The sequence below is a fragment of the Piliocolobus tephrosceles genome, chromosome 9 (genome assembly GCF_002776525.5).
Source record: "Piliocolobus tephrosceles isolate RC106 chromosome 9, ASM277652v3, whole genome shotgun sequence".
Taxonomy (NCBI): Eukaryota; Metazoa; Chordata; class Mammalia; order Primates; family Cercopithecidae; genus Piliocolobus; species Piliocolobus tephrosceles.
The window spans coordinates 51,868,249-51,888,986 of record NC_045442.1 but is presented as its reverse complement, the minus strand read 5'-3'; the positions used below and the strand labels follow the sequence as shown (position 1 = coordinate 51,888,986).

At 35.4% G+C, this 20,738-nt stretch overlaps 1 non-coding gene across 1 annotated transcript; it reads left to right on the top strand.

Annotated features, from left to right (window-relative positions):
* The first annotated feature begins 13,392 nt into the window (after positions 1 to 13,392).
* Positions 13,393 to 13,517, top strand: LOC111551342. Its single transcript, XR_002734328.1, has one exon. It is a non-coding gene; the product is annotated as a U6atac minor spliceosomal RNA (small nuclear RNA).
* Positions 13,518 to 20,738: the final 7,221 nt, after the last annotated feature.

The window sequence follows — 20,738 nt, the reverse complement described above, 5'->3', positions numbered from 1 at the left end:
TTAAACAGAAAATTGTTATTTGTTTTGTTGAAAACTTAATTCAAAGGTGTCATTTAATGCTGCTAAGGCTAATTTAAAACTGTGTTGATTATGAAAGAGGGCACCTTCTCAAAAATATAAATTATCATTGACTATTACTTCACCTAGAGAAGTAGAAATAGTAGTTTGAAATTAATATTCATACTCTCAAACACTTTCTCTAGACTAAGGGTCATGAACTCAAGACAGTAAAGATGAACAGAAGATAGTCTCCATGTTGGAGGAAGGGGGAGCATGGGATCCATGAAGCAGGGCCCATCTAAAACAGGAGCATTATCAGCTCAAGTTGACTGTCATCAAGTCGAAAATGTGTTGACAAGGCCTGATGCAAGGGCTCACGTTTGTACTCCCAAAACTGGGAGGCCAATGTGAGAGGATGGCTTGAGCCCAACAGTTTGAAACCAGCCTGGGTAACATGGCAAGACCTCACGTCTACAGAAAAGTAAGAAATAAAAATAAGCCAGGGTGGTGGCACATGCCTGTGATCCCAGTTACTCAGAAGGCAGAGGTGAAATGATTATTTGAGTCCAGGAGGTGGAGGCTGCAGTGAGTTGTGATTGAGACGCCTGCACTCTAGCCTGGGCAACACAGCAACACACCCTGTCTCTTTTTCTTGGTAATATTTTGGGAACAAAGAAATAAACAAAAAAAAAAACACAACAAAAACAGAGAAAAGAATTGGGAAAATAACCTAATTAAGTAAATCATGGGCCTAAAAAGTTTATACAGCTTTGTAGATTCTCACAGGTGATAGAGTTTACAATTTGCTATTAATTTTGAGGATAATCAAATTCTCACAAAGCAAACAAATCTGTCCACATCAATAATGGAGGGCTATGAGAAAAATAATAAGAAATGATTATATTTTTTTTAAAATGTGGTACCATGTAGGTTTATACACACAGCAATGTAAAGAACAATATAGTAATTTTGGCATAAAGACTAAATATAAATAATGTAATTTTTAGGCCTGAAACCATACATGCATTTGAACACTATGCTGAGTTGCTGTAGTCGGTAAGATGGAGAGGTGTGGGGGAGGTTTTCATAGTTTGCAGAAATAAAATTACCCAAAGTTTACATAGTTTATATTACAAAATAATGTAAGCTAAGAGAAAAAAAAAGAACCTAGTCAAGTAGGGTTAAGGCATTAACCCATACAAGAATCTGGGAAGGAGTCGTGCAATTGATAAAAGATAGGATCTTGAGTCGATAACACGTTTTACAAATAGAGATTGTATTGACTTGTACCATCAAGAACTTTTTGAGAATCGCACAGGATATTTTCACATTATTTATTTATTTATTTATTTATTGATATTAACCAGATAAGTAAACTATGTATTTTCATGCATTAGCCTTGCCCCATTGACTTGGACCTCCTAGCATCTAATTATTCAAGGTACTCAGTTGCAGGTATAATGTGGGAAAGACCATGAATAGTGGGAATGAATAAATTCAGACTCCCCTTCCTCTGCTCAAAGGAAGAAAATTGAAACACTAACAGTCAAGCGGATTAGGGAGCAGCCTCCCCTCACCGACACAAGGTGTCCTCTTTGATTCATACTTTACCACTTCTCAGGATATACGTGAAATAGCTAATTTTAACTATAAGTAAGTTCTTTTCTACTTAACAAAATGCATTTGCTGAGTTTTTAATTTTTTTGGTCTTCTTCACACTTTTATTCTAAGTAACCATTAAGAAAAACACTACAGGTATAGAAATACAGGCATATAACCTGCAGAGGTAGAGGCAGAAAGAACATATCATTGGTATTGCTTAGTACCAGCAATCATTAACTAAGTAGAATAAAAGAGCAGACCAACTCCAGCATTTCACTTACTTTCTGCTCTTTTTTTTCTATTTTAACTTACATTAACTTGTTCGAGATTTTAACTTGAAAACTTTTTTGTGGCTCGAGTTTATGTGAATTTAGTTTCATTAAACTTTTTGGAGGAGGCTATCTTCAGAATAGCTTATTTTACGTCACAAAGCTTCCTCTTCTGTGGTTTTCTCCTGGCTCTGATGCCCTGCCTGGCCCACTCTCTACCCATACTCCTTTGATATTTACCTCCATTCTCCCCATTATGTTCAATTTGCGTACCATTCTCTTTGTTTTTCCTCAGTGTAGTGTGGACTTTATCTCATAAAGGTCTTTGAGTGGAAGGCTTTGTCAATTTTGGCTTTAGTAAAATAAATAATTTAAAAAGAATACCCACAAAGATTGGCCAACCTACATTAACAACCGTGAAATTAGAATAAGTCAAGGATCAGTTTGCTCAGACCCTGCCCCCGCCTGTCAGTCTTTTCTGACTAAGCCATTTTTAGATAACAAAAGTAGTAAGGACATGTGGAAAAAATCATTCTGCATATTCATGAATTATCAGTCATTTGTTAAACTAATGGATGGCTAAAAAATGTGCTAATACAAACTATAGCAGACTACTACTTTTAAATTCAGATGTTTTCTTGCAGTCAAAAAGAAAAAAAATCTTTTGAATAAGAAAAAAAGTTAGGTTGAGGTTTTTCTTTTGTAATTGAATAATTTTAATTATATAATGTTTCTAAGTAAAAACTTTAAGTGTGTTTGCTGATTTTGCATTACTTTAAAAGTGCAGAAGGAAAAAGGTGAGTGTATTGATAATTAAATTTAAGAATGTCATCAACTGCTCATTCTTGGTGAAATTTAGGTTTACATTTTGTGGCTAACTGTAATAAATTCTTACTCCTAGTACTGAATGTTTGTGTCCTACAGCCTATATAAATTCATCTGTTGAAACTTAATCCCCGTGATATTTGAAGTTGAATTCCTTGACTACTTACATAATTTAATAAAGTGTTATGTGAACAAAAAATGTATTTGACAAATGATGGCTTTTGTTTCCTTAAAAATCTAAGTTCAATTAATTAAGTAGAGTTCAAATATTAAATTGTTGAGCCTCGAAACAAAGTTAAAAGTTGCTGTTAAGTCTGAAATAGATGAGATTACTGTAAAATATTTGGGGGGAAAAAGTAAAATTTAAAAGTATTTGTCATTAAAATTCCTTTGCAAAGCTCTTTAAGTTAAAGAAAACTTAAATAGAACCAGAAACTATAGATGATGTATTGTAGTTAAGGCAAAGAATCATGTGGCACTTCTAAGAACTTTTACTGAAGGAAAAGTTTCCACTATACATCAATAATTGGAAAATATAGTTTAAAGTCAACATATTTAAATGTAAAATTGAAACTTTCTATTGTATTTACTAATTTACGGGATTTCACCATGTTAGCCAGTCCTGGTCTCCACCTCCTGACCTCCTGATCCACCCGCCTCGGCCTCCCAAAGTGCTGGGATTACAGGCGTGAGCCACGGCGCCTGGCTGGAAAACTTGTTATTTTTAAATACAACTTAAAATTGCATATTTTATTTGTATAATTTTTGTGGTATATTTTCATATATATACAAATTCTACGGTTGTGTATTTTTTAAATTATGGTTTTATGTGCAATTATTTTATTAATAGTAAATATCAAGATATTTTATATATTTATTAGCCGTTCTCCTATTTAATTGCCTGCTTTATGTTCTACAACTATAATTTTTATTGGACTTTTTTAGGTTATTATCCTTTATGAGCTCTCTATATGTAACGTATAATTTCCCTTTGTCCGATATATGTAACACAAACATGGTTTCAGAACTTGAATTGTTTTCAGTACTAAAGTTAAAATAAGCAGGAGTCTCTTTCTTTATGGCATGGGGATAACAATTTCCTTCACTTCATCTACAATCAGTAAAAACTTTCATATTCTGACTTTCACCTAAGTCCTGAATTTAAACACAAACATTTCATAAAAATTCTGAATAAATTGTGTTGACTTTACTATTTATTTTAATATGAATTTCAGCATATTTTAACTCAGTAACTATCTGATTTATCAATAGTGAATGACTAAAATAGGTCCTGTGTTATTTTTTAAAATTCACAGTAATTATTTGTTTCAGAAGTCCATTTAGGGTTTTTTTGTTTTTTTTTTGTTGTTGTTGTTTGTTTGTTTGTTTTGTCATTATTAGGAACTCCTTTAAAAGAAATTGATCAAGAGTAAGTTGTTTAGTCTCTGTTTTGTGTTTACATTCACTCCAGGAATTTGTGGAAAATAATTGTCTTAGTCCATTTGCGTTGCTATAAAGGAATATCTGAGACTGAGTACTTTATAAAGAAAAGAGTTTTATTTGGACCACTGCTCTTCAGGCTTTACAAGAAGCATGGCACTGGTACCTGATTCTGGTGAGGGCTTCAGGAAGCTTTCATTCATAGTGAGAAAAAGGGGAGGCAGCATCACATGGTGAAAGAGGAAAGGAGAGAGAGGGGAGGGTGGCACCACACTCTCTGTTTTGTTTTTGTTTTTGTTTTTGTTTTTTTTTTTTTGAGATGGAGTCTGGCTCTGTCGCCCAGCTGGAGTGCAGTGGCGAGATCTCGGCTCACTGCAAGCTCCGACTCCCGGGTTCACACCATTCTCCTGCCTCTGCCTCCTGAGTAGCTGGGACTACAGGCGCCTGCCACCAGGCCCAGCTAATTTTTTTTTTTTTTTTTTTTGTATTTCTAGTAGAGACGGGGTTTCACTGTGTTAGCCAGGATGGTCTCGATCTGCTGACCTCGTGATCCGCCCGCCTCAGACTTCCAAAGTGCTGGGATTACAGTCATGAGCCACCGCGCCTGACTAGGACTCTTTTTTAAGAATCAGGTCTCCTGGGAACTAATAGAGTGAGAATTCAGTGACCACTGGGAGGCCAACACCAAGACATTCATGAGGAATCTTCCAGAAGACCCAAATACCTACTATCAGGCTTTCCTTCCAACTCTGAGAATTAAATTTAAACATGAGATTTGGAGGGGACAAATATCAAACTATAACAATAACTAAAGTAGATTGACTATTACTTTTCAAAGTGTGATTTTCTAAACCTTTCGTGTCGACCTTAAGCCTTCTTATCTTACACTGATCTGTCCCTACCAGGAAGAGAAAATATATAGCCATCTGCCTTCATTTAATTAGACTTCATATATGAATTTGCCGCGTTTTCTTTGGAACCACTAAAATAAAGGCCACTATACTCTTACTGTGAATTTCAAGGAGGAATATTTTATGAAATGGATAAATTTTATAAATGGTAGGTGATAAAGAGAAGTTGTGGTCATAGGTAATAGAGAACAAGGAAATAGTTCTAATGAGCCAGGGATTTTCTGTATCTAAAAATAGAATTGAAGCAAAGTATATATTTCAACATTTGCTAAGGATTCACGCTTAAATATGTTTAAAAAGTGCGAAGACATGGCAAATTAACCATGTCTAAATATCATATCTAAATATTAATTATAGAGACTGACACAGTTCCTTCATTCCCTATCTTTCAAGGTGATTTTCTACAACGTATTTTCTACCATTAAAGAATAAGATTCAGATTAGACCTAAGATAATTGTTTATTTTATTTATTTATTTATTTTTTATTTTTTATTTTTTTTGAGACGGAGTCTTGCTCTGTCGCCCAGGCTGGAGTGCAGTGGCCGGATCTCAGCTCACTGCAAGCTCCGCCTCCCGGGTTTACGCCATTCTCCTGCCTCAGCCTCCCGAGTACCTGGGACTACAGGCGCTCGCCACCTTGTATAAATAAATTACACTCTCATGTCTAATGCATTTTCCAGCTATTGCCCATAAGAAGACTTTGCAAATTACTAGCTTTTTGGAAGCTTTTCATACAGACCTATGTACATATGTACATATATCCAATATTAAGCTTGCACAAATGTGTTCTGTTCCCTTTCTCATAAGGCTAATATAGTTTGCTACACCAAATTGTAATCTTTGTTTCTATTCAGGCTATTGGGTAGCTCCTCTCCATCTTGAGGTTTATAAACTAGGGGAGCCATTCAATGATCTGAATATATAGATTTACATCTGTCCTTATACATCAAATATCTATCATGACAAATAGACAATAGAATCTGTCTAATATAGTTTGCTACACCAAATTGTAATCTTTGTTTCTATTCAGGCTTTCCTTGAAAATGGGAAATAATGTAAGATATACATAGGGAACTTTTGTTATTACTATGACATGCCCTGCTTGGATGCTAAATAGCTTTTTTAGCCTGCTTCTCTTCTCTGTAGATGTTTGTAGACTAAAAAATCATATTAAGACTTAAACCAGTACAGATGGTTTCTAAAGGTCAGAATAGAAATTTCTTTAGTAGTTAGCCTAAAACCAAAGACTTCTTATCTATTCAAATCCAGTTTCATACACCAATAACAAAAAAATTTTATAGATGTCTTTCTATGATTTGCTGTATATCTTTGCTTTCTTGTCATTGAACCTACAGAAGTGGGAAATTTCCAAATATTTTAATCTATTTTTTGGAGCCATCTTATTACTGAAAAAATTTATGAGCGACCACTTCAAGTCAATCAGATTTAATTTATGGTGTTATGAATGTACCTTTGATTTCATCCTTCATCCAGCCTGATTTTCAATTAGTCCTTATTTTTCATAGCAGTTTTGCTTATCTTTTATTTTTTAAGAGTGAAAAGCAATTGTCCTTTTCAGTCTCATATATCCCTGAATTTGTGGACTTACTTTGTTTTCTATTATTACTACCTGAAAAATCAGGAAAGCTGTTTTTGTACTTAGCTTTTTCTGATACTAACTGGACAAACATGGTCAATAGCAATCAACTCACACTGCTAACATTTAGCATTGCGCTTTCCTCTTCTACTGGTAAAAGTTCAAGTTACTGTAGTCACAGCTTTACAAGGTATATATCCATTATGTAACACAAATGCTTCTCTCCGGGCTTTGAGAACAATGTTCTTATTAATTGCCATCTGACCTTTAAGTGGTGTATGGTGTGTCAGTTGTCAGTTGTGTGTTTACATAGATGCGTGTGTGCATATGGGCATGATGGCAACATCACACTTCCACAGTCAATTGTTTTATCATTAGGGTGTTTTATTATATTATGGCTTCAACTCTTAATGGTTCTATGAAACAAATGTTAATTTCCCATTCATATTACGTGGTTATCATAAATTTGCTAGGATGTTAATTCAGTGATTTACCTACTTTGGACTAATGGATTAATCACTGCCTGAAATATTCCTGTTCTAGTGACGGGAAGTAAGGAACATGCCAAATCAACCACTGTTCCTTGAGACTTCAACCAAAATTAATATTCTAGTTAATATCAGATGACAGGTCTAGGATACTTGTTCCATAATTCCTAAGCTGGTGCTTTTTGACAATCTATATATCACAGAATACCAGAGCTATATTTCTGATGCAATTGTAAAGTGTTGACTAAAAATTTTGGGCCCCAGAGACCAAGAAAAGTCAGTAAGAAAGCAACAGTTTGAAATTAAATTTCACTAAAAATTAAATCCATTTTAGATTATTTATTTAAACATGAATTTAACATGTATTTCCTTTTACCCCTAAAGTTAAAAAATAATATTAACTAAAAAACTCCTTTAAAATTTCATGCATTGCTTCTTGGATTTATGTTTTCTGTTCTTATCAGTTTAACAAGTTCATGAGGTCAGCATAAAAAAGAAAAATGATGTTATACTATTTTTCTGGATTACTTTACACTGAATTTTAATATTCTGAATATATATTAGATATGGAAAAGACATAATTGTTTATGAGACTTGGGTGAAATGCAATATAAATTAAAATAAGCTTACTTTTCTTTCAATTAATTGTCAAATTTAGCTAAAATCATAGTTGAAATGGAGACTGATTTCTATGTCTGGTACTTTTGTTTATCTGAATTTATAGAGAAACTACCTTCGCCATCTCATTAGTAAAGCATATCTAGTGATTTCATTTTTCTAATTCATGTGTGATTGAAAAAGTTTAATTATCTCCAGAGAGTATTAATAATATTTATCCCTGGAAAAAGTTTAAGTGAAAAATTTGAAATATAAATTATCATGAGTGAATTCAGAACTGATATTTGTGTTGTTCTTGTTATTGAGGGTATTTTTCAGTCCCTAGATAGACTTGCAGACTGGGTGATTGCAGATTGCAGGTGATAGATTGCAGACTGGGTGATTCCTACTTGGGGTCCCTCAAGTTGTTATTCAGGTGATAGCCAAGGCTGTGGACCTATAAGAGCTTTCTTATTCACATAACTAGTACCTGGGATGGAATAGAAAGAAAATAATGGTGTTAGTTGGGTATCTCTGACTCCACATGTCCTCTCTATGTGGCAAGGTTGGATTTTTCCACTGCACAGTGATCTCAAACTTCTAGATCTCAAACTACTAAAACTTCTTATAGGAAAACTGGATTTACCCAGAGTAAGTGTTTCAAAAGACCCAGTGGATACTGCACCAACAGCATATGAAAATTTCAGTTTCTCCTTACCCTAGTCAACAGATTTTATCGTCAGTCTTTTTAATTTTAGCCATTCTAGAACTTGTGTGGTTTTATAAAATTGTGCTTTTCATTTATGCATTCTTGATGTCTACTGAGGTACAGAAATTTTTCCTGTGCTTCTTAACCATTCATATATCATCTTTTGGTAAGTCTATTCAAATTTGTGCCCACTTGTAAAAATTGTATTTTTTTTTTTATTATTGAGTTGTAAATTCTCTTTAAGCATACTCTAAGAAAGTCCTTAACATATATTTAAATTGCGAATCATTTCTTCCAGTTTGTGGCTTTTCATATGGTCATTGGAATCTTTTAAAGATCAAAACATTTAAATTGTCATGGTAAGTCAAATTTACAGTGTTTTTCCTTTTGTGTTTCCTGTATTTTGTGTGCTAAGTAATCTTCGTTTCCACTTAAGCAGAGAAGATTTGCTCCTATGTTTTATTCTTAAATTACAAATTTAGCTTTTACATTTAGAGTTTTTACTCATTTTACTTACTTTGTTTTTAGTTTAGTGACAGATAAAGTTGAAGTAAAACAACTTTTTATTTCTAACTTGCCTATACAATTTTCCTAGTACCATAGATTGAAAAAACTACCTTTTTCTTATTCAAATTAGTTGAAATTCATATTGAGTGCAATTAGTCATATGTATGGGCGTTTATATGTAAACGTTCTGTTTTGTTTTATTGATCTTATGCTTATTTTTTTACAAATATACTGCCTTTAATACAGAGACATTATGTTAAGTATTAAAAACAATAAATAAATTTCTTCACAATCTATTATTCTTTCTCAAAGTTGTTCGGCTGAGATTTAATTAGTATTCCACTACATTTACACATCAATTTAGGGATAACTAATATCATAATAATATTGTCTTTTTGTAATTCAATATCATTGCATATTTCTCAGTTTATATTGGTTTAATTTCTTTCAGCAGTGGTTTGTAGTTCTCAGTACACAGATCTTACACATACTTTGCTAAATACATCCCTAAAAATGTAATGTTTTTGAAGCTACTTTAAATGGCATTTATATTAAAACTTTAAAATTCAATTTCATATTGTTCATTGAAAACATATAGAAATGGTTAATGTTTGTTAACAGTATATCTTAAAATATCCTTACCTCATATGTGAGTTCTAGCAGCATTTTTGAAGATTTCCTAGGCTTTTCGAACTACATGAGTATGTCATACCTCAATAAAGGTATTTCATTTATTTTTCCAATTTGTTAGTCTTTTAGTTCCTTTTCTTGCCTTATAGCAACAGTTAAGATCCCAGTACAATGATGAATAGAATGAAGAGGATGGACCTTTTCAGGAAGATTTTAATTATAGAGAGAAATAAGTTAGAATTTTATTATTATAATTATCTATAGATTTTTCTTTAATTTCTGAGATAAATACCACTTGGTCATGGTGTATAACTTTTTTCATGAATTGCTGGATTTCCTTTGGCTAAAACATCTTAAGGGATTTTGGGTTTATGCTTATGGTAAATATTAATGTGTAGATTTTTATTTTATTTAATTTTTTTGTAGGGGAAAGTTCAGACTTTATTAGATACTTTAAGACTGGCCCTGGGGAAAACTGTGGCTTCACCATCTTCCTAATATGAAGAGGCAGTGAGGACAGCAGTAGTCTGGAGAAGATGGGAGCCCCAGTTTGGTTAATTTTGTTACATTGGAAACACAGGATCCACAAAATGACATGAAAAATTGTCCTTTCTCATCATGTTGTTAAATATTTTTCCAAATTTCTATTATTTCTTTATGTATAATTTGGTGAAGTTCACCACTGAAGTCATCTGAGTTACATGGAGACTTCTTGGCAGGAAAGCTTTTAACCTCAATTTCAATTACTGTAATAGATTTAGGAATAGACAAATTTTTTATTTCTTTTTTTGTCATATTGATAATATGCATCTTTCATGAAACTTGTCAGTTTTACATAATTTATAGGCATGCATTTGCACAATATTTTCTTTGCTCGTTTTAATGGCTGTTAAGATCTCTGCTGATGTTTCATATTGCATTATGATGTTGGAAATTTTTGCATTCCTTCTTTATCTCTTAGGAAAATTTACTATAACATTATGAAGCTTATTGCTATTGTTCTCTAAAGGTTTTTTCTTTAGATCATGTTAAGTTTCACATTGGTACAGATTTTTAAGTCAAGAATAGGATTTGCTTTAGTAGTTAGCCTAAAATTACATTGTGAAGGGGGAGAAATATTATCTAAAGTTGCAAATGTACTAATACATGGCATATACTATAATAATACTTTTGTTATTGCTATTACAGTAAAAGATAAGAATATTAGGAGACAATTATGTGTGCAAAAATATAATTTCATTTTCTTATAGTTCAAAATATTAGATATAGTTTTGGTGCTTTGCCGAATTCCCCAAGCACCATTGGCCTCACAAACCCTCAGCTTGAGATCACTAATCAGCTTCTCCCAGGGTTGAAAGTTGAGCTCTCTGGATATCTCATGGAACCATTCTCTAATTTCTAAGAAGTAGGACACAGGTTGCCTTTATTCTCAAGTGCTACAGATATCTCTAGGGCTGTTCTGCTACCCCAGTTGCTCCATGAGGAAGCATGGTGGAGGGCTCCTCTTTTCTGGTGTAATAATTACTCATTTTTCCTTATTCCACTTACTCGAGGCTGAAAATCATTCTCTCCATTCTTGGGGAGAAATGTTTCTTACTTATATAGCTCATAAGTACTTTGCTTAAGCCAACAAGTTCTCTCTCTGTCTCTCTCTCTTTCTCTCTCTCTCTCTCTCTCTGGATAATTTAAGCTTTTAGAAAACAAATCTATGGATATTTGTTTCTATTTTCTACTTAGACAAAACTCTCCCTTGAGAAAATATTCATTTATTAATTATCTGCTTGGAGGAAGGAAAACAAATAAGATAAAAATTGGGAGAAAGAGAGATTAAAAACAGATTTATATTTTTAAAGCATTACTATACTATACTATACTATACACATTTTATGTTATTTGTATACTCAATAATGACATGTGTTGACCATTGATATTATTAAACTGGTTTCATAGAAGAGAAAACCAAGTATCAAATGGTTAAAATAGCTTCTGCAATCATTGGAACATATCAGTCTGGCTCCAATAGCATGCCATATTTAATTACATTTTCTCCAATGATAGTATTAGATATTAATGATGTCATAAGTTTTATTTAATTGAAACCTAAAATCCTAAAAGTCAATAAAGGATTATTACTTTCATATGTAGCCACTGACAAATCACCTTAATTCTGGGGTGCTTCAACCTTCAGAAAATAAATTTCTCTTTTATTGCCAGATTTCCTGAGGAAATTGAATCAGACAATTAATTGTACCATAAATAAGGACTATAGTTGGCAACTAGTGGAAATTCCAGAAATTTCTACAGGAAGGGCTTAGCAGTAGCAATCTGATTTGAATTGGGCTTGACATTTCCCCTTACTATGGTTGAGAAATTATCTATTTTCCTTCTCAAGGACTGATGGGGAAGAGATTAATGGAGATTATAGGGTGATTAAGGCTTTCATCCATGCTCTCATTTGCCACTATCACTGATGGCAACAAAGTTACTACGTGAATTTAAAAATAGCTTTTTTAACTTGAATCTGCTTCCCTTCTTTCCTTGGAATACTAAAACACTAACATTCCGGAAACATCCATCTATATTAATAGAGTTAAATAAAGAGTATGAGCAGGAACACAATAATTCTTCTAAGTTATACCTTATGTACTGTATTTTGTAAAGCTAAGTAAACTTGTTTCAAAAAAGAAGGAATTGGATTTTGCAAAAGTTTAAAATAATTTTGTACCGTCAAACTCTATCAACTTCTGCTTCTAGCTCTGATGAAGCAGCTGCTGTCAGAAGTATTCTGCCTGAGAACAACTGTAAAAACTGGATAAACAACACAACCAACCAACCGGACAGATAAAAATAAGAAAGAGCAATTTGAGATGCAAAGAACAACCAAGGAAGCAGGATGTGAGGGGGAAACAAAGCAATTATTTTTGTCCCTTATGGGATATTTATCATTTCGTTTCATTGGCCAAAACTCAAAGAGAAAGAAGCAGACTAGGACTTACAAAAGTTTCACAAGATTTGGGAGGTAAAAATTTAAATTCAGGGATGGGTGCAGTGGCTCACGCTTGTAATCCCAACACTTTGGGAGTCCGAGGCAGGCGGATCATCTGAGGTCAGGAGGTCAACACCAGCCTGGCCAACATGGCAAAACCCCATCTCTACTAAAAAAATACAAAAATTAGCTGGGTGTGGTGGTGGGTGCCTGGAATCCCAGGTACTTAGGAGGGTGAGGCAGGAGAATCGCTTGAACCCGGGAGACCAAGGTTGCAGTGAGCCGAGATCTCACTACTGGACTCCAGCCTGGGCGATAGAGAGAGACTCCATCTCAAAAATAAATAAATAAGTAAATATAAATTCACATTTTTCATGGAGTCATAAATTAAAGATCGAAAAACTTAAATGAAAGGCAACTGTGTGAAGTATGTCTGATACACTAGGAACAATTTCTTACTAGGCATCTGTGAAAGACCCTAGGACAGTCCCCATGGCATTTACAATTTCCTGCTCATGTTTTGTATAATCTCTTCCCCTTGAGTGCAAGTAAGACATGTGACTTGCTTTCAGTCGATAAGACTTGGCAAATGTGAAACAAATTCCATATGCAAATAAGTTTTTAAATCAGTTTATTTTGAGGTAATCAGTTGAGAGATTATAAAAGGTGAGTCTCACGTGAAAGCTTTTATAAATGGAATCGGGGCTGGGTACAGTGGCTCACGACTATAGTCTGAGCACTTTGGAAAGCTGAAGCAAGAATATTGCTTGAGCCCAGCAGTTCGAGACCAGCCTGGGCAACATAGTAAGACTTCGTCCCTGAAAAAAAAAAAGTTAAAATAAAAAAAATACGTTAGCACTCCCCTTGACAAGGATGGAAGAGGCCCTCGGGCCTGACAACACGCATACGGTTAAGGCATTGCCACCTACTTCGTGGCATCTAACCATCGTTTTTGCGATTGCTCAAGAATCTAGAACTAGATGTACCATATGACCCAGCCATCCCACTACTGGGTATATACCCAAAGGATTATAAATTATGCTACTACAAAGACACATGCACACGTATGTTTATTGCGGCACTATTCACAATAGCAAAGACTTGGAATCAACCCAAATGTCCATCAGTGACAGACTGGATTAAGAAAATGTGGCATATATCAGCCATAAAAAAGGATGAGTTTGCGTCCTTTGTAGGGACATGGATGCAGCTGGAAACCATCATTCTTAGCAAACTATCACAAGAAGAGAAAACCAAACACCGCATGTTCTCACTCATAGGTGGGAACTGAACAATGAGCTCACTTGGACTCGGGAAGGGGAACATCACACACTGGGGCCTATCATGGGGGGGGGAGGGGGGAGGGATTGCATTGGGGAGTTATACCTGATATAAATGATGAATTGATGGGTGCTGACGAGTTGATGGGTGCAGCACACCAACATGGCACATGTATACATATGTAACCTGCACGTTATGCACATGTACCCTAGAACTTAAAGTATAATAAAAAAATAAAATAAAATAAATACATATAAATAAATATATATTCATAAAAAAAAAAAATACTCAGGAGGCTGAGGTGGGAGGGTCTCTTGAACCTAGGGGGCCAAGCCTGCAGTAAGCCATGATCATGCCACTGCACTCCAGCCTGAACAACAGAATAAAACTCTGTCTCAAAAAAAACAATTTTATATATATATGTGTGTGTGTGTGTTTGTGTGTGTGTGTGTGTGTGTGTGTATGTGTGTGTATATATATATATATATATATGGTGTACCTGAGGTTTATCTCTTATTGATTTACTGATATCTGAAGCCATGTTGGAAAATATCACATAGAAGATAACTGCTGAATGGCTACAGGAATGGTGAGCATTTTTAGGACCAGAGAGGGCAGTCTCTAGCTGACAGTCAACAAAAAGCTTTGGTCATACAGACACAAGAAAATAAATTCTTCTGACAACTTGAATGAGCTTGAAAGTGAATTATTCTCTTCTTAAGCCTCCAATTGGGATGTCTGTCCAACATCTTCATGTAGCTTGTAAGACTTTGAGCAGAAGAAACAGCTAAGGACGCCTAGATTCCTGACCCAGAAATACTGCTAGGAAATACATGTGTGTTATTTTAAGCCTCCAGTTTGTAATTTTTTTTTTTTACAAAACAATATGAAACTAACAATGCATTTGTCAACACATCAGTTTTGTATGCATGGAGTAAGAATCAGAGAAACCAGGTAGAAAATACCTGTTAAGAAACCAAAACCTTGTTTCTCACTGTGTTGGAAAAACGAAGCAGGATTCAGAGCTTACCAGGATGGAGACGATATGGACACTGTCTAGACTTCCACTTGTGGATCCACAAAGGATATTCCTTACAAGAATAAGCTTATGATAAATGTATCGGATTCAAATGAGTTAAGCAGGTTTTTGAATGTAGTATTTCCTGATAAAAAATTAATTCCTCTCTGATGCAATATTACATATACAAACGTACACAGAGCCTCTCCCCAAACACACACACACACATACACACACAGAGAGACAGCGAGACAGAGAGAGACAGAGAGAAACAAATAATAAAAACACGTTGAAATGCATTCAAATTGATCTGAATGCAGGAGTTACAGAACAGGTATTTACAAATTACTCTGAAACTCATGTTATAGAAGTACATTCAAAGATAAAATATGTCATCTTAGAGCTTGAATTTATTTAAAAATGTAGTATGAAATGGTATGATCAAAAGCAGGCACAATATAAGAGAAGATAGGTAAACTGAAAAATAGAGAGTTGAAAATACTTCCATTAAAGCACAGAGAGAAGTTTGGCTAGAAACTATACAAGAGAGCCTAAACGTAACATAGGAAATAATTTATAGTTCTAAAAAACATAATTTGTGACTCAGAGGATTGGTGTAAAGATGGCTATTAATAATACTGATAATTTTAATTGAATATGACTGAGGTGGGGCCAACAAATATGAATAATGAATATATAAACCACATAATTCTGATGAAGTAGTCACTTGATAGAGAAACTAAGCTATCAAGGGCTGGCTTATAGCTGCACAACAATCCCACAGCAAATGGTAAACATCATTTGATAAATTACTACCTGAAAACAAAATTAAAAATGACAAAAGACATCAAATCAAATAATCAACTTGCTTTATAAACACTACACACACACACACACACACACACAGAGAGACACAGATATACCACATACCTAAGAATCATAGCACAACTGTCGGAAACCCAAGGACAAAGAAAAACTTACAACAGTGGTAGTATTACTGTATAGTTTACTTATTATGTTATTATTTTCTGCTTCATCCACTAGATTGTTGTGGAAAAAAATGTTTATTTTTATTTTTATTTATTTATTTTTCTTGAGATGGAGTCTCACTCTGTCGCCCAGGCTGGAGTGCAGTGGCGTGATCTCGGCTCACTGCAAGCTCCACCTCCCGGGTTCATGCCATTCTCCTGCCTCAGCCTCCCGAGTAGTTAGGACTACAGGCACCCACCACCACTCCTGGCTATTTTTTGTTGTATTTTTAGTAGAGACAGGGTTTCATCGTGTTAGCCAGGATAGTTTTGATCTCCTGACCTTGTGATCTGCCCACCTCAGCCTCCCAAAGTGCTGGGATTACAGGCATGAGCCACCGCGCCTGGCCAAAAAAATGTTGATGCCTCTTGGAGAACAGAAATTGTTGTTAGTTTCTTTGTATTCATCACTATACCCTCAGTGTTTAGGACACTACTCTTTGGTAAGACCTCCATAAACTTTTTTGGATAAGTGAATTAATCAATTGAAATTTTTGTTTCTCTTCCTTATTTATTATAATGTTTTTAAACTCAAAATTATACAATGGGTATCAATTCTGTGAATTTTCTGAGAATATTTTCTTCTTTGAAGTTTCTGTTCTGATGACTTTTAATATGAACCCTCTTAATTTATTTACAAATGAGTTTGATGATGATGAGCTAATTGAGTATAGAAACGTCTATGCTTCTGAGCCATGATTCTCAAATGTCAGTATATATTAAAAATAACCTGAAGGAAATATTTAAATTTCTATGTCTAATATTGTTAATTTGATTGAGTATGACTGAGGTGGGGCCAAGGAATATGAATAAAGATTATATAAACCATATAATTCTGATGAAGCAATCACTTGATAGGGAAACTCAGCTATCGAGGGCTGACTCACAGCTGCACAACAATCTCACAGCAAATGGTAAATATTTCTACATTTTTTGAACTAATAAATATGTAATCTTCATAGAGTGCTTCCAAATTTGATAAATTAAAATAGTAAAATACTATTTGTTTTCTACAGCATTTCTTTTTCTTCACATCATGACTACATTAAAATTTACCACATAATTTGCCACAATTAAAACCTTGCCTCATGTCTATGTATAAGTTGGATTCAAGTTCTGCATTTAGTTATAAACTTTTTAATTTACCCCCAAATAGTGGTGTTTTGAGTTGATAATTAAAATGCAGTCACTTACTTTCCAGAGAATACCAATGATTGGTGCATTCAGTCTAAAGATATTCTTGTCAAGACTGCTTTATCTGCATTAGCACAATTCATACTCTCATCTCATTTTAAGTAGCAGTTCCCAAAGTCCTTCTGCTTTATTTTGTAGGCTAAATTCTTCTTTATGTGAAACAATAATGATTGTAATGAATCTTGATGACAAGTCTGCAGAATATTTTCTCTGCTACAATAGACAACTTGTCATAAAGACATATACAAAATATGTGTATTCTTGGTTTTACTTTCAAAATTTATTTTATTCGTACTAAAATTTTAAAAAAATATACTAGAAAATGTGTAGCTAAAAGTAATAGTGGGTAAAAACTAGAAATGTGTGCCAGGCAATCTTCTATTTCTGTTTTTAAAATTCTCTACATCCAACTTGATTTTTTATACTAATCTAGGAGACCAGGAAATTGTCAAAGGCAAGACATTTATAAGTAAAAAGAAAAGTATCTTTATTTATCTGGAGAACATTAATAGTACCTGTGAACTGACTTACTTCATACTGACTATAGCAATGAAAATGCTTACTATAACGTGAGAGGGAACAATAAAATAATTTCTTCTAGAACACATTAAGGACACACCAGAAATCATCTCATCCCTATATACCTGATTATTGATGAAGTAATATTGAACTTGAAGAGATTATTACAATCCGTATCTGTTTGCCTATGTGTTTAGAGACACTTGAATCATAAGTTTGAGATGCCTTGAGCTAAATTACTCTGCAGTGTTATAAAAAGACCACACCTTGAGGTTGAAATTCATTTCAAAAAGTATCTCTTGAGGACTTAACATATATATACATTGTGTTTCATGTTGACAGTGAAGAGGTAGTGAGGGTGGCAACAGAAAAAGCCAAGATATAGTGCTGCAGTTAAAGGCTTTATCAATGTAGGAGTAATAACAATACTTTTAAAAGTGCCTTGGCCAAAATTGTTGTTAATGAGCATATATGCAAGCAAGCATTGTAATTCAAGTAAGCAATTTTTTTTTTCATATTTTTCCTTCTTTTATCTCCAACACAAAAGTAAAAGGGATTGAGCAAGAATAAAGAGTGCATTTTTAGATTTGTGATCCAGATGTAATTCAGATTTGGCTCACATCAGCAGAGTTTATAAATGAAGTCAGAAAGAGAAAATGAAAGACATTGAAATAGTCACAACACTGAAAGAAAAGGGAAAGATAGAAGCTAAAATACGGATCACTGCTTCCATGGATCACCACTGTCTCACTACCTCCTCCCTTTACTTTTCTCTCTATATTTCATGCTATAGATTAAGGGTAACTCTTTCTTAAATAATAATAGAGGACTTCTTAATAATAGTCATTTATGGAATTGGCTGGCAAGATGGCCGAATAGGAACAGCTCCCATCTGTAGCTCCCAGAGAGATCAATGCAGAACGCAGATGATTTTTGCATTTCCAACTAAGGTACCTGGTTCATCTCACTGTGACTGGTTAGACAGTGGGTGCAGGCCATGGAGGGTGAGCAGAAGCAGCGTGAGCAGAAGCAGGGTTCAGTTGCCTCACCCAGGAAGCTGAAGGGATCAGGAAACTCCCTCCTCTAGCCAAGGGAAGCCTTGAGGGACTGTGTCATGGCGAATGGTGCATTCCAGCCCAGATACTATGCTTTTCCCATGGTTTTTGGAACCTGCAGACCAGGAGATTCTCTCAGATGCCTATACCACAAGGGTCCTGGGTTTCAAGCACAAAACTGGGTGGCCATTTGGGTGACACTGAGCTAGCTGCAGGAGTTTTTTTTCACACCCCAGTGGCACCTGGAATGCGAGTGAGATTGAACTATTCATTCCCCTGGAAAGGGGGCTGAAGCTAGGGAACCAAGTGGTCTAGTTCAGCAGATTCCATGCCCAAAGAACCCAGCAAGCTAAGATCCACTGGCTTGAAATTCTCACTGCCAGCACAGTAGTCTGAAGTCAACCTGGGACTCTAGAGCTTGGTGGGGGGAGCAGTGTCCCCCATTACTGAGGCTTGAGTAGGCAGTTTTCCCCTCACAGTGTAAACAAAGCCTCTGGGAAGTTTGAACTGGGTGGAGCCCACCACAGCTCAGCAAAGTCATTGTAGCCAGACTGCCTCTTTAGATTTCTCCTCCTCTCTGGGCGGGGCATCTCTGAAAGAAAGGCAGCACCCCAGTTACAGGCCTATAGATAAAACTCCTATCTCCCTGAGACAGAGCACCTGGGGGAAGGAGCAGCTATGGGTGCAGCTTCAGCGGACTCAAACGTTCCTGCCTGCTGGCTCTGAAGAGAGCAGTGGATATCCAAGCACAGTGCACTGTTCCAAGCACTGTTCTGCTAAGGGACAGACTGCCTCCTCAAGTGGGTCCCTGACCCTTGTGCCTCCTGACTGGGAGACACCTCCCAGCAGGGATTGACAAACACCTCATACAAGAGAGCTCTGGCTGGCATCTGGTGGGAGCCCCTCTTTGACGAAGTTTCCAAAGGAAGGAACAGGAAGCAATCTTTGCTATTCTGCACCTCTGCTGGTGATACCCAGGCAAACCAGGTCGGGAGTGGACCTCCAGCAAACTCCAGCAAACCTGCAGTGAAGGGGTCCTGACTGTTAGAAGGAAAACAACAAACAGAAAGCATTAGCATCAACATCAACAGAAAGGACTTCCACAGAAAAACCCCATACAAAGGTGGTCACCAATGTCAAAGACTAAAGGTAGATAAATCCATGAAGATGAGGAAAAATCAGTGCAAAAAGGCTGAAAATTCCAAAAGCCAGAACGTCACTTTTCTTCCAAAGGATCACAGCTCCTCACTAGCGAGGGAACAAAACTGGACTGAGCGTGAGTTTGAGGAATTGACAAAAGTAGGCTTCAGAAGGTGGGTAGTAACAAACTCCTCCGAGCTAAAGGAGCACATTCTAACCCAATGCAAGGAAGCTAAGAACCTTGAAGAAAAGGTTAGAGGAATTGCTAACTAGAGAAACCAGTTTACAGAATAACATAAATGAACTGATGAAGCTGAAAAACACAGCACGAGAATTTCGTGAAGCGTACACAAGTATCAATAGCCTAATCGATCAAGCAGAAGAAAGGATATCAGAGATTAAAGATCAGTTTAATGAAATAAAGCATGAAGACAAGATTAGAGAAAAAAATAATGAAAAGTAACGAACAAGACCTCCAAGAAATATGGGACTATGTGAAAAGACCAAACCTGTGTTTGATTGATGTACCTGAAAGTGATAGGGAGAATGGAACCAAGTTAGAAAACACTCTTCAGGATATTATCCAGGAGAACTTCCCCAACCTAGCAAGACAGGCCAACATTCAAATTCAGGAAACACAGAGAACACCATAAAAATACTCCTCAAGAAGAGCAACCCCAAGACAAATAATTGTCAGATTCACCAAAGTTGAAATGAAGGAAAAAATATTAAGGGAAGCCAGAGAGAAAGGTCAGATTACCCACAAAGGGAAGCCCATCAGACTAACAGTGTATCTCTCTGCAGAAACTCTACAAGTCAGAAGAGAGTGTGGGCCAGTATTCAACAATCTTAAAAAAAAATTTCAACCTGGAATTTCCTATCCAGACAAACTAAGCTTCATAAGTGAAGGAGAAATAAAATCCTTTATAGACAAGCATATG